Here is a 15,106-nt window from a genome sequence, read left to right on the forward strand (position 1 = left end):
CTTGAACACCCCATGTATTCCTCCTCCTTGTATATCTCTATTTGGAATAATCCTACGTTTTCTATTAACAATACTACTTTCTATTGGAATACTTGGGCATAGTGTAATATTTGGACTTTGAAGGACATTTGTACTAGTAATAAAAATGATACGCAAACTTTTCAGGAGCTTCAATCTAAATTTCATCTGACCTCCTCTCAATTTTTCCATTGGCTTCAAGTATCTCAGGGGCCCTTTTACTAAGCCGTGTACGCACCTATGCACGCCGAATGCGCACCAAATTGGAGTTACCACCCAGTTACCGCGTGACCCTTTCAGTAATTTCAATTTTCACATGCATCCACTACGCGTGTCTGAAAAATATTTTTTATTTTCTGGCGTGCGTAACGGATGCGCGCCAAGTGGCATTTGACACGCGTAGATCATTACCGCCCAGATTCTTTACCAATCACCAAGGTCGATGGATGGTGAGAAGGTCTCAGACCCAAAATGGACGCACAGCAACTTTGATTTTGCTGCACTTCCATTTTCAGCAAAAAAACCCCCCAGGCCTTTTTTACAGGTGCGCTAAAAAAATAGATCGGCGCGCACCCAAAACTCACGCCTACACTACCGCAAGCCATTTTTCACCATGCCTTTGTAAAAAGACCCCTAAGTGTTTGACTGTTCAGTGCTTTGAACCTACTATTTATCACCTCTCTAACACCCTGTTAAGTAATGGTCATCCATCTGTATACAAGATTTTATTATCACGTCAGCATAAATACAGCACCTCTCTTCAATCGTTATGGGAAAGACACTAACCATCTTATTCTTGAGACTTCGCTTTGGTCATCTTAATCAAACCTTTATCAGCAGCTAATTTTATGCAATCAATGCACTTTTGTATCATAGAGCTGTTTGGACACCAAGGGGTCCTTTTACTAAGGTGCGCTGAAAATGGCCTGCGATAGTATAGGCACATGTTTTGGACGCACGCAGATCCATTTTTCAACACACCTGTAAAAAATGCCTTTTTAAAATTTTTGCCGAAAATGGATGTGTGGCAAAATAAAAATTGGCGCGTGTCCATTTTGGGTCTGGGCCAGCCATTGACTTAGTGGTAAGGTCTCGCGCGTTAACCGGGTGGTAATGACCTACGTGCGTCAGAAAATAAAAATTATTTTTCGGACGTACGCATCGGGGGCCATGCAGTAACCAGGTGGTAACTCCATTTTGGCACGCGTTGGGCACGCATGGAGGGGCATAATCGAAAGGTCGTCCAAATCAGAATTTGGGTGCCCCCACGAAGTTGACCAAATTCAGGTAGGTATAATCAAAAAATTATATGGGCGCCCACAGACAATCCATCATCGCGGTTGAAAACGGCCAAATCAGGGGCGCTCAAAGTGTAGGAAAAAGGACACCCTTAGACATTCCATTATCACAGTTGAAAATGACCAAATCAGGGACACCCAAAGTATAGGAAAAATACGGCAGTTATGTGAGAAACGCGTCCTTGTTACTGTACTTCATATTTCTCAATGTTCCTTATATTTTCCCCTACCTGGATGTCCGCAACTACATGCACTGTACTTGCGGAACATGCAGCTATGGGAAATATAAGGAACATACATATTTTATTGTGTATATATGAAGTTCGCACACTTGATTTTTTTTTTTAAGTATCTTTATTAAGTTCTTGGTGTACAAAACTTCAGCACATAGCAACTCCCCGTCCCCGCATTGCTTCCCCATCAAAGAAATAAAGTGTTAACATTTACATCAACATCCAAAGTTTTGTAACACATGTACATCGAAGTGAGCAAAACACCCTGGACTTCTTTTTTATTTCCCCCCCCCCCCACCCCCAGTAGGTCACTGAGTGTCCATTCAAACACGCTTTGCACTATTTTTTCTATCTGACTCAGGGCTCCCCTCCAGAGCTTCACCAGCTTCGGGCATTCCATGAATGAGTGTAACAGGGTACCCGCATGCGCCCCACATTTCACACATATGTCATCAGTCCAAAGCCCCATTATTTTCCCCTTCACTTTGGATATGTGTACCCTATGCAAAATTCTAAATTGAATGTCTTGTAATGCCGCATTCAGCGTAACCCTGCTGAGTTCCCCAAATGCTCTCCCCAGTTCCTCCACCGACACTGTGTCTCCTATGTTTCTGCTCCATGTATTAGCTAGTTGTTGTAGATGTTTAGCCTTCCTATTTTCCCAAATTAGCTGATGCCATTGTGATAACTTGTTTAAGGTGTGAGGCAGTTGCAAGAACAAGGAATCCGTTTTCCCAAAAGCAACGAGTCCCCCTTTTCCTCTCAACGGTTAACACATAATCCCTTGCTTGCATGAACGCAAAAAAATTGGGAATTCGGGACATTCCATGCACGCCTGATCTGTGCAAACGCTGGGAATACCTGATCACCCACCTGTCGAAAATCGCCTATGTATCTGCACCCCTTCATTCTCCACTCATTGAAAACAGACTGTCCCAATCCCGCCGGGAAATCCCTGTTGCCTGTCAGTGTCATAACCGGGCTCACCCCCCCCCCCCCTTTTGCTCCTCCTAACTCTCTCCACCACCTCCAGGCCTTCCGCAATGCCATCAAATATGGATTTGTCCGAGCCTCTCCCAATCTGCTAACATTTACCGAATCCATGACCACGAACGGAGCCAACGGTGAGCACCAACTTTTCCAAAAGTCAGCCGGTGAGAAAAATTCCGCCTCCATATGAAGTTCATGAAGCCAGCACATAAGTGCAGCCACATTGTATGCCCTGACGTCAGGCAGCCAAAGACCTCCCTGCTCTCTATCCAGTGCCAGCTTAGTAAACGATATTCTGGGTCGCTTCGCATGCCATATAAAGGCCATAACTATACTTTGATACAGGGATTCCTCTTGATTACGTATCCACAACGGTACCATCTGGAGCGGGTATAATATCTTAGGAAGTAAGACCATTTTCGTCAAAGCTACTCGTCCCATAAAACTAACTGGCAGGACCTTCCACCTCCAGCATAATTTCTTAATTGCTTCCAATCTTTCAACCACATTCTTCCTATACATCCAAGCTGTATCTGCGCTCAAATATACTCCCAAATATTTGATTCCACCCTTGGCCCACATCAGGGGAAAGCTGGTCGCTTGAGCGCATGCACAGGGCCTGCTTATTGGCAATGCCTCCAACTTACCAAAGTAATGCTCAGACCCGAGAATGCACCAAACTCCCTGATGATCTCCATTACTCGGAGGATGCCTGAGGATGCATTATCAATGAGTAATAACATATCGTCAGCAAACAAGTTTATTCGGTATTCCCTACCACCCACTTGTACCCTGTTCAGACTCGGGTCTTGTCGAATCTTGGCTGCTAATGGTTCCAGGGTAAGAATAAACAGGAGGGGTGATAGTGGGCATCCTTGTCTGGTTCCTCCCCCCAAATGCACTATTGGCGTTAACATGTCAATCATAATTTAAGCAGCTGGATTACTATATAATACCCAAACCCATTCCAGAAATTCCCCCCACTAATCCATATTTCTGCAGCACCCAGAACAAGTAATCCCATACTACTTTATCAAACACCTTTTCGGCATCTAAGCTTGCCAAGATCTTATCACCAGCCTCCCTGCTGCCTTCCATTAAAATGCGGCTAACCTTTAATATGTTGGCAGATGCATACCTTCCCTTCACGAACCCCACCTGATCGCTATAGACCAGATGCGGTACCAACTCACCTAGCCTAGCCGCCAATACTGCCGCCATTATTATTATTTATTGCATTTGTATCCCACTTTTTCCCACCTATTTGCAGGCTCAATGTGGCTTACAGAGACTTGTTATGGCATAGTCATTCCAGGATTAACAGATACAATTGGTGTTGCAAAAAGATTAAGGATGAGAAACAAGATCTAAGCCGATAGTTATAGAAAGAAGACTTTCAGAACTGGGTTGGATTGGCGATGTGGTATAGTCGAGCTATGGGTTTTCTTTATAGGCCTTGTTGAAGAGATACATTTTCAGAGATTTACAAAAATTAGTTGTTTTGTTGATTGTTTTCAAGTCAGTTGGTAGTGCATTCCACAGCTGCGTGCTCATGTAGGAGAAGGTAGTAGCATGTATTAGCTTGTATTTTAGTCCTTTACAGCTGGGGAAGTGTAGGTTGAGAAATTTGCAGGATGATCTTTTGGCATTTCTGGGAGGTAGGTCTATGAGGTCTAGCCATAATCTTAATATCCTGATTTAATAGGGAGTTAGGTCGGTATGAGCCCACCAACTCTGCATCTTTACCTGGCTTTGGCAGTACAGTAATATAAACATGGTTTAAAAACCCTCCCATATTCTGCGATTCCCTCACATCCGCACACATGGCCACAAACGGGGGAACAATTTGGTTCTGCAAGATCTTATAAAACTCTGTACCCAACCCATCTGGTCCAGGCGCGTTGGCTAACTTCAGCTGTTTTATGACTTTCTGTACTTCCTGTCCCTCTATTGGTGCATTAAGACCCGACACTTGGTCTACTGTCAGGGATGGCAACCTGATACCTTCGAAGAATTTCTCGCAGTTCTTTTCCGAGAAGGAGCCTTTCGCATATAGCGCTGAATAAAAACTGACACATTCCTGCTGTACCTCCTCCCGCCCCACTCGAACCTTTCCTTGTGCGTTCTTTATTTTACTGATATAGTTTTTTCCAGACCTTTGCCTGACCAGAAACGCTAGTAATTTTCCGGTTTTGTTACCCCACCAATACATCCGATATTTAGAGTCTAATATCATACAAAGCCCTGGCATCCAAAACAGCTTGCACCTGCTTCCTCACCTCCATGTACTCCTTCTTATTTGTTACAGATGGAGAATGAACAAGACCTGTCCTTGCGTCCTTCAATGCGACCATGAGGTCCTGAAGGTCTCTGTTGCACTTTTTATTTAGGGCCACAGTATACGCTATTATCTTACCACGCACCACTGCCTTCGCTGCTTCCCAAAAAATCCTGTCATTTACCAGTTGGTCTTTATTCTCATCTATGTAGTCTGACCACACCTGCCTGAGGTACTTACAAAAGGCTGTGTCTTGATACAGGGCAGGATCCATGCGCCACCTATTCGTCCCCGCTTTCTCCCCCCACCTTATTTGGACCCACACTGGAGCGTGGTCCGAAACAACAAATTCCCCAATCTTCGTGCGTTCCGTTAGCCCCACCAGGGACTGGCTCAAAAGCACATAATCAAGGTGTGCAAGGACCCCGTGCGGGTGAGAGAAAAACGTATAGTCCCTCTCTTCTAAGTGAAGAAGCCTCCATATATCAATTACTCCCAGTTCACTGGCAATGAAGTTCACCCCCTTCCCCTCGTGGTCTTTACCCACTTTCTTTGATGGCTTGCAGTCTATGAGTGGATCAGTGGTGATATGAAAATCTCCCCCCAATGTAAGTGGGTATTCATCAAATGTAAGGAGCTTAGCGGCTAATAGAGCAAAAAACTTACGTGAGTATATGTTAGGTGCATATATGCTACATAATGCCACCTTCCTCCCCTGTAAGAGACCCGCCACTATCACAAAGCGACCCTCTGGATCCTGGAACATTCTGTGCATATCAAAGGCTATATTCTTCCTTATTAAGATTGCTACTCCCCTCTGTCTGCTATTTTAGGAGGTATAGTATACTTCCCCTACCCAGTCCCTTCTGAGTTTGACATGCTCTGTATTGTCCAGGTGCATTTCTTGTAACAACGCTACATCAGTTTGCTGTTTCTGCAGCGCCTGCAGTATCTTAAATCTTTTTACTGGTGAGTGCACACCATCTACATTTAGTGATACAACTTAGCCATGCGGATGTGGTCTCAGTAATCTTCCATTCAGATTTATTTCCACAATAGCAAACTGTAAGGGATCTCCCAGCTGGACCCCCCAGGCATTCCTATTCTCTATGTAATGAGCAACAATGGTCTCCCCTTCCATGGTAGTGGACAATCCCTCCCCCTCCTTCCCCTGGATAGACCACCTCTCTCCCGGTCTTCCATCCTCCCCAAACCTTCCACCCCGCACTGACACCCCCATCCATATCATCACATTCATCCCCCTTATCATCACCAACTCCCCTGTCTCCTGCTGCTGCCCTTCCCCCCTTTTTTTTCTGATATCTCTCACATTAACTTCTTCTCTACATCACCCTCTATCTCACCCCCTTCAGTTCCCCTTCTACTACAAGATCAATGCTAAACATTTTTTTTTTATTTTAGCCAATTTTTTATTATATAATCTCAAACACATTGAGACACTGAAATACACATTAAATTTACATAAATCAGTAAAACAAGGAAAATAAAACAAATATCAACTTCGTCCACCAGGAAAGAAATATGATTCCAAGATTTAGAAAACCTAACAAAAAGAAAAAGAAAACTTACATCTGCCACCTCTTAGGTCAACCTCCAGCCTGCTATTCAGGGAGGACATACAACATTCACTTCCATTCTTGCATCTAGAAAATCAGTAAGCTATTTAAGAGTCCATGAATTGGTATTGTTTACCCTCTAGCACATGAATTGGTATTGTTTACCCTCTAGCACTATATTACAAATACAAGGAAAACGCATTACAAAGTTTGCTCCCATGGCCTCGACTCTGGGGCGCAGGGCTAAAAAAGCCCTGCGCCTCACCTGCGTCTGCCTAGAGAGATCAGGAAAAACTCTGACTTTTGAGCCCATAAAGAGTTTATCTAAGTGTCTTAATGAAAGTCTTAGAACAGCATTCCGGTCTGGCTCCAAAACAAAGGTGACCAGCATAGTTGTCCTCTGGGTAATAAGTTCCAATGAGTTTTCCAGGAAAGAAGTAAGGTTCATAACTTCTCCCACTACCGGTAAGGGGGGCTCTCCATCCCTCCCCTTAAGGCTCCAGATGTATTGAGCACGTATAATAGGAGGTAATGATTCCTTATCCATCCCCAGAATCTCAGTCATACATTTTTTCACCATATCCACAGAAGAAATTAGTGGAGACTTGGGGAAATTGAGGAACCTTAGATTAAGTCTCCTAACCTGGTTTTCCAGGTATTCCAAGCGTTTATTAAGGAAATTATTATCTTTAACTAAGGCTGTTTCCAAAGTCCCCATTTCTTGTATCTTGGAGTCCATGTTTCCTATCTTAGAGGACTGTTCTGCAGTCTCCTGTGCTTGGATCAGAATGGCTTGAGAAATAACTTTAATATCATTAGCATTTTCGTGAATCATAGCCTGCATGGAAGAATGAGTGCTGTAGACCATGTCCCACAGTGACTCTAATGTCACAACGGCAGGTTTAGTTATACCACTTGCTAATGGAGGGGAGCGAGATAAGATCTCCCGGCGGGATAACTTGGAAACAATTTATTGGGGTAATACCTTTGAGGCCTGCGAGGCCGTTGAAAACATGTTCCTGAGTCCCGTTCAGATTCGCAGAAGACCTCCCCTCAAGCAGCGCTGGTTGCACTACTCCGGTGTCCGTTGCTGCTTGGGCTGCTGCGAAAATCTCACTCCCCGGCTGGCGTGGTGCCGTGCGTTCCACAGGGCTCAGAGAAGCCCCGTCTCCGCTCTCTATCGACGTCAATGCGTCGAGAGTTGCAGAAGGAGATGAAGCACTTAGAGGTCCCGGTTGTTTCGTCGGAAACTGTAAAGTTGTTTGCTTCATCGCTGGAAGGGCTCCAGGAGTTGAGGGGAAATCTTCACCTTTCCCCTCCGCCTTCCCATCGCATCGGACGGGTCCGAGGACGCGAATGATTCAAAAAACTCAGAGCCTCATCAGAAGCAAACCCGGGTGCGTCTGGTCAGAGCGCCATCTTGGAATCCTCCCAATGCTAAACATTTTTAACTACAACATTTGTAAAGAGGACTAAAGCAATAACACCACTAGGCAACCATTAATAATGATAGAATAAAGAACAATTAACTGAGCTTTTTGTATGTTTGCCCAATCGGCCCACAGAAGGCAAGCACCAGTCCCGCACATTAAGGATACTCATGGTTCATCTTCCCTATCTTAAGCGACACGCTCGTTGGCCATCTCAGGGGGTGCATTCATCAGTTGTTGCTTGTTCAAATCCATGCACATTGGGCACACCATACCCACCAGCATCACACCTCCCATTTTTCCTGGCTCAGTACATCTCTCTATCCATTCCTGCTTCTTGTACAATGTCGATAAGTTGGCGATTTTGTTGCCCCCATGCAAGTCAATCATGTTGGAGTATTTCTCACAAGGGCTCCATTCTATAAGCGCTCCACGTACGCGCCCAGATCTTTGGGATCTGTGAAAAATATCGCCTTGTTATCTTGTAGAATCCGTACTTTTGAAGGAAAAAGCAATGCAAATTTCACTCCTTTTTCAAACAGCCATTTGCAGTGCTGCCCTATCTTCCTACGCTGCTCTGATACAGCAGCCGAATAGTCCTGAAACAGTAGGATTTTGCTACCTTCATATTCCAGCATTCTCTTCTTCCGGAATGCTTGTAGCAGTTTCTCCTTATCAGCATAGCTGAGAATTTTCACAATAACCGTCCGTGGCTGCCTTTCTCCCTCTTTCAGCAGGCCAATTCGATGGACCCTCTCGAACTTCAATGTTGTGTCAGGTCCCTGCACTCCCAATTGTTCCGGAATCCATGTCTCCACCAGCTGCCATAGATCTCTGTCCTTCACTGATTCAGGTAGACCCACAACTCTCAAATTGTTTCTCCTGCTTCGATTTTCGAGGTCATCTAGCTGCTGTTCCAGCTTGCCACACTTTTGCTCCAGTGCTGCCAGCCTCATGTCTGCCACCTCCGCCCTGTCTTCTTGCCTGGAAATTCTGCAGTCTAGCCCCTTGCCTCTCCACCGCCTCTCTGATCTATTCCACCGAAGTTTGGAATTTGGATAATTTTTCTTCTAGTATAGTTGTAACTTGCTGAATCAGCTCTTGGAAGGCGTCCACTGGCTGGCCTGCCTCCCCCGCAGTTTCCTTCGCCTCCGCCATTTTAGTGCTCACGTCTTGCACTCGGGTCTTTTTGGGCCGCTGATTCATTACGGGCATGCCAGCCACCTGACCCCTCTTTCTCTCCCTCAATGGCTCTGGCGCGGAGCTCAAAGTTTCCGCTACACAGATCATCAGGTACTTTTATTTTTATCGTGAGGTGCTGCGGGTAAATTCAGAGATTAGGGGAAATCAGGTGCGGAGCCGGGTCTCTAGGCATCCATTCAGCCGCAGTGCATCATGGGACCCCCCGCACACTTGATAATGATCCATATAAGGAAAACTCCGCACGTAGGCCCCGCAAGCGTGATACTCCATGAACGTCCATGCGTCACGGCCATCCATGTGTGGAGCCATTAGAGATGCCAAGACGTGCACGTACTGACCTGCCCATATATGGGATGGCCGTCCGTATATGGAGCTGTGCATAAAAGGACATCCATATAAGGCAATGCATGCTTTCCAACGGTTATTCACTGAGAAACATGTCTTTAAGGAGAGAACCAAATTTCAGCCAAGCTGAAACTATGTATTTGGTGCAGCTGTGCACCAAGCACAGGCGTATCCTGTTCAGGCACCATCACCACCTGCCCCCCAGGACTCTCTCCATCCAAGCCTAGGGTGAGATAAGGGGCAGGTTGGAGAGGTAAGGGTTTGCTTCCCCCCCCCTCTCCTGGGCTATCAGAGCTCACTCCTGTAGCTACACATATAAGAGCTCCCTCAGCAATGCAAGCACAAACTGTAGTCTGCATTCAAGGGTAATCAGTGATATGTGCACATGCATATTCATTAATAGAATCTATGTACTAGAAAGGAAAAATATCCCCACACCCCTACAATTCTGCACACAAACTGTACTCTCTGTCCTCATGTCCACCTCAATGACATCATCTGTACCAGTGTAATGTCCCCCACCACCACCACCAATCAGTGTTGTGAGTCTCTCCTATTTGATTTCCAAATGAATTTGTGTGCTGAAGGCAAGAAGGGCCATCCTCTGACTCCTGGTGTACAAACTTGTATCTTGCAAATGATTTGGCATCAGGAGGGATCTGGAATCCCTAAGGCGGAGATTCCACCACATACATCAGCAGAGTCCTGACATGATCAGGGCAGTGAGACATCACCTCAGGGCTCGACATAAGTATTATAAACAGGGCACCTGTACTCATTTGTAAATGTATTTATTTAATAATGCAAATGTCCTGTACAATATCAGTTTCCATGTGGCTAATAGGCAACTAGTAAGTCATTACACCTCTGTCCCACATCAAGGCCTGAGGTTGCAGCTACCCTCCCATGAGTGTGGCTGCAACTTCCAACTAACCTCCTCTGAGATGAATGAGATGACATGCCTCACTTCTGTATCCCCCTTTCTGGGGTGGATACTGTTTAATGGTATTCCTGCCTGAGGTCCTACTCTTAGTGGATGTCATTGCCTCATATTAAAGTTATGTGCTTCCCCCCCCCCCCCAAAAAAAAAACCAAACCCAACAACTCCAAATGGTCAGCTCCTGGTGCTGCTCATTAGCCTGCTGCAGAGGGCGAATCAGGGGGAGAATAACACCTCCCTCCCCAAAATATAATGTACGTGAGTTAAATTTGTTTGTTTGTTAAATACATATTTTATATTTTTCTATATAACATGGTATGTGTCTCTACTTTGTGCACTACATATTATCAAATGCTGGGGTTGATTTGAGAGGAGGCAGCAATCTGGGTTGCATGACAGATGACCTGTGACAGAGAAACTTTGATATATATATATGTGTGATAAGTGTGGCCATACAGAAGGCCACCTGTTCCTTCCAAACTGCATGGCTGTATGGTAAGGGGGGAGGCTGGGTGGGCATTTCTGTTGAGGAACAGAAATGCCCATCCAGCCTCTCCCCTTACCATAGAGCCCCACAGCACAGAGTTGTGTAAATAATAGGTATGTTGTCTGGCACTAGTGATCTGCCAAGTAGAAACTTGCAGATAACCATAGGTAGTGCATAAGATGAGGTTTGCTCTTTGATCACCAGACAGCCTTACCCACAGCCAAACCTCATTGGTGAGGGCCAGGAAGGAGCTACAAACAGCTGGGTCATCTTTCACAATGAATGTATGAGCAAATGGTATTGAAGATGGGGTATTAAAAAAATAAATAAATGAAATGGTGGGTGTCCCCTGTAAAGGAGCCATCCTGGGTCTGCTAGGGCTGCCCGGGGTCTGCTGGCACTTTGGGGGTTTTACATGCAAATGATGTGAAATGGTGCCTGTTTATGGTTTAAAAATATAGAACAAGGATTGGATTCAGGAAAATGTGACCTGGATGGTGGCACAATTTTTATTAATGTGTAATGTAATTTACCTTGTATTTTGTATGGAAATCCATTTTCTCCATACACTCTAATGGAAAAATCTGATTTCAAAATGGAGTCTGTGGAAATGTTTACAAACTATAAAAGTTGTTTCACCTGCCACAAGCTAGTGTCTGATTGGTGCTGCTAGGTCAGATGGCCTAGCTGCAGTCCTGTTGCTAGGGGGAGGCAGAGCTGGATACAAGCAGAGGAACTGAAGACATAGGAGAAGACAGACCTGTGTGTGTGGAAGGTGCTGTGCCTGTGTATGTGTAAGAGTTGATTTATACAGGAGAGAGAGCTTAAATAAAGAGTTGTCTGATACAATGTTATGACCCGGTAGTAGTGAGCCCCGTGCCCCGACTGAGCACGGCAGAGATGGAGTGACACCGCACTCGGTCAGGCAGCCAGACAACCCCTAGCTTCACCTGGGAAGCGACCACCGTTCACCGGGAGTTGAGCTCCCAGCTGCAGGTAGCCACCAGGACTTCTGGAACCGGCAGGGTTGCACGGCCACTGACCAGAATAGCAAGAAACAGACAAAGTCCAGAACCAGAACTCCAACAGGCAAAAAATAGTCAATTCAGTCCAGGGTCAAGGCAGACAGCAAACAAGCGCAATCCGAGAAGACTAGCCAAGGTCCGGTACACAGGAAATCAGGAACAGAAGAAAGTCGGTGAACAGCACTCCGACAGCAACTCCTCAGAACAAATGAGGCCGAAGCAACGAAGGACTGAAGGCAGGGCTTTAAGTAGTGGAGGAATTAGGCTCAAGTATGTGCAGCTGATTCAAGATGGCTGCCCCCATCAGCAGAGGTGCCTTCGTCCAAATATGGGCTTCCTTCCTGACCTCGTTACTCCAAGATGGCTGCCCCCTCCTGAGTTAGCCAAGATGGCTGCTGTCCTTGATCCAACCCAGATGACGGCTGCCAGACTTAGGAAACTGAAACCGACCCTAAGACTGAACCTTGTCTCTCTTGAACGAAGCTGAGGAATGACTTAGCCGGGAGGAGCGTCAAACAGGTGAGGGACGTAACATACAAGTTGAGAGGAACTGAAGACACAGGAGAAGACAGACCTGTGTGTGTGGAAGGTGCTGTGCCTGTGTATGTATAAGAGACAAGCTGATAACTACAGCACACCTGACTGGCACTGAGGGAGTGCATATGTGTTAATTTGCTAAGTGTTATACAGAAAGGCTTGCCCGAGTTGAAATAGGCTATCAGCTGTATAATAGCCTGCTGGTAACAAGTGAAGGTGGCTAGTGACAGTGAGCATAGGAGCCAACTTTTCAAAATTATTGAGGGTGCTAAGCCCAATGGTAATTACCCCTCCCTGGACACATACAAGGAATTTTCTCAATATTGGGGGTGCTCAAGCACCCACAGCACCCACAGAGTCGGCTCCAATGACAGTGAGTGTGCAGGAAAACTGTTGTGTTTCCATCGATCTGTCTCGGAGCAGAGTTGTGGCCACAGTGCATTTGACTGACACTTTGAGTGCAATGCATATGTATTAATGGGTGGTTGTACTGAGGGGTCTGCCTGAGTTTGGAGGGGATACAAATTGTGTAGAAGCCTGTTGGTGAAAGGTGAGTGTGCAAATCTGGTGTGTTCCCACTGACCTACCACGAAGCAGGGTTGTGATCACCTTGCACCGGTCTGCAGTGAGAATTGGTGCTGATTAAAAATTGAAACAGGACTGTTGTCCTTAGCTGAACTGCTGTGTATGAGGGCAGTGAGGTATGAAATGTGTGACTGGTTACAAGGTGTGATTAACATACATGGAAGAGTGTTCCTCATTAGGCAGGGAAAAGTAATAAGGCAGGTCCTGCAATAGGGAACATTAATTATCTATTGATTTACTCTAGATAGGTTGGCCACAGTTTTGATAACAAAAATCCCTATAAAAATTCCCACAGGATAGGGAGACAGGGTTTCAATTTCTTTTGGTTAACCAGAGTACAGGTACAGAGGCTGTTGGGCAACGCAGGAGGACCATCGCAGGAGCGACACGTGCACCAACTACCACAAAAGACCAACGTTACCATCATACAAGAAAGTTCAACTCAAGCAGCTAAGTACAAAAATCACCACCTACACCGTTTCAGAGACTTTAAACTTACACGTAAATACTTACCTGGAGGTTTATGCTGAGATTCAGTTACATTGCAAAGTGAGGAAGTGGACATCTGTAAGAAAGCAATTGACACAAAATCAATTTTCTTGTTAAAATTTCATAGTTAAAGTAAATTCTGAGTAACAGAGAAAGTAATTATTTGTACTACTTATCTGATTTGTAGTGTTGAGAATTTCAGAGGATAGTTTATTGATTGAAAGTTGATATATTTTCTGAAAAGTTAAAAAGAAACATCTTGTGCAATAAATTATTATAATTTAAAAGTTAGTGTGCAATATTGTCATCTTTAAAATTTTGTAACATCTAGGGAAATTCGCTTAACATCTTGAATTGCACACTGTATAATATACAAAATACAGAATTTCCCCACCTTTCTTTGTATCTTCCCTAAGTGGTGAAAGTTTAGCGTGGGACCCTACACCGTGATTTTACCATCGTACCACCCTCTTTAAAAAACCTCACCCATAGGGGAGCTGCAGTATATAGTGCTGAGGAGAAAAGGGAAACCAAGGGTAAAAGCATTAGATGGATGTTTACTTCATCACAATTGCAATATAATACATCAGGTACAGAAGGGCACAGGCTAGGGGAATTATATAGGCACCAGGCTCTAGCCACTTGCAGGTAATTTAGAATAGGAACTGTAACCAGAACCCCTCTCCCTCACCATGACTTAAGGGCTCAAGGCCGTGGTAGGCACACACCTGTGGCCACCTTGAAAATAGTTTGCAGGATAGAATATAGAAATGTTGTTCCATAACTATGGAGGATTGTAGGACTGTGTTGAATAATGTGGAAAAGACATTCAGGGCATATATGCTGCCCCCCCTCCCCACCCCCAACGACCCTGAGAATAGGGGACTGGGGTTCACCACATAAAGAAGGATGGAACCTAGCAGGGAGACACACGAGGTGCAAAGCGGGAGAAAAACTACCAGCTGTGGATACCTGTGAACCTGATGAAAATAGAGGTAAGATTTGAATGCAGAGAGCAGAGAGAGAATGGGGAACCCTGGACCATGAGGGATGCACATATCCATTTTTAGGGCCTCTTCCCCTCCCCCACAGGCAGCCACAACTGAGTGTGTCCAATAGAGAACAAGACATCTGTACAATGAATTGGGTAGAAACAATCATGGCTCTCAGAGTCCAGTGTATTACAGTCCAGTGGCGTAGCCACAGGTGGGCTTGGGTGGGCCAGGGCCCACCCATTTATGGCTCAGGCCCACCCAACAGTAGCACATGTTTAGTGGTAACTGGTGGGAATCCCAAGCTCCGCCAGCTGAAGGTTTTCCCCTGATGGTAACGAAAATGCTACTCTCCACGACACCTGCGCATGCTCAGTTTTCAGTGCATGCCTGCTGCCAAGGTGGAAAGAAGCGTTTTCCCACCAGCTGAGATAATCTTTTTTTTTTTTTTGGGGGGGGGGGGGGGGGTGAGAACACTTGGTGCCCACCCAATTCTTGCCTAGGCCCACCCAAAATCTGTTGTCTGGCTACGCCCCTGTTTCAGTCCACTGCTGTCTCTTGCAATCATCTTGACCAGCTGTCCTGCAAGATGCAAGAAGTGTTTGTTTAGCACCTACATAGCAGAAAGGGAAGAGGTGGCTGAGAGGTATGAGCTTACCTTGAACTTGTGGTGCAAGAA

Source organism: Microcaecilia unicolor, chromosome 2 (genome assembly GCF_901765095.1).
Source record: "Microcaecilia unicolor chromosome 2, aMicUni1.1, whole genome shotgun sequence".
NCBI classification, from domain to species: Eukaryota; Metazoa; Chordata; class Amphibia; order Gymnophiona; family Siphonopidae; genus Microcaecilia; species Microcaecilia unicolor.